Here is a 320-nt window from a genome sequence, read left to right on the forward strand (position 1 = left end):
TCGATGGTCGGTGGACGGCGACATACGAGTTTTGCGAGCTCGGCCGAGAAAGGCGATGTGCGTGAATCCGGCCGATCGACGGAGATTGACGGGTCCCAACTGGGAGATTCGGAGGTCGGCGGAGAGGACGAGGTCGGCGAGAGGATGTTCNTGATGTTTAACTCACCGTTGATCTTCGGTGTTGAGCTGCGAGGCCATTGTTTGGGTTGGGTTTATGGACAAACCATTGCGTAAAACCAAAATTGTGAAGGTTTGGGGAGCTCTTGCAATAACCCGACTCCTACGTGGGTGGTTTGTCGTTGGATTGATGATCGGCTTGC

This window comes from Camelina sativa, chromosome 11 (assembly GCF_000633955.1).
Source record: "Camelina sativa cultivar DH55 chromosome 11, Cs, whole genome shotgun sequence".
NCBI classification, from domain to species: domain Eukaryota; kingdom Viridiplantae; phylum Streptophyta; class Magnoliopsida; order Brassicales; family Brassicaceae; genus Camelina; species Camelina sativa.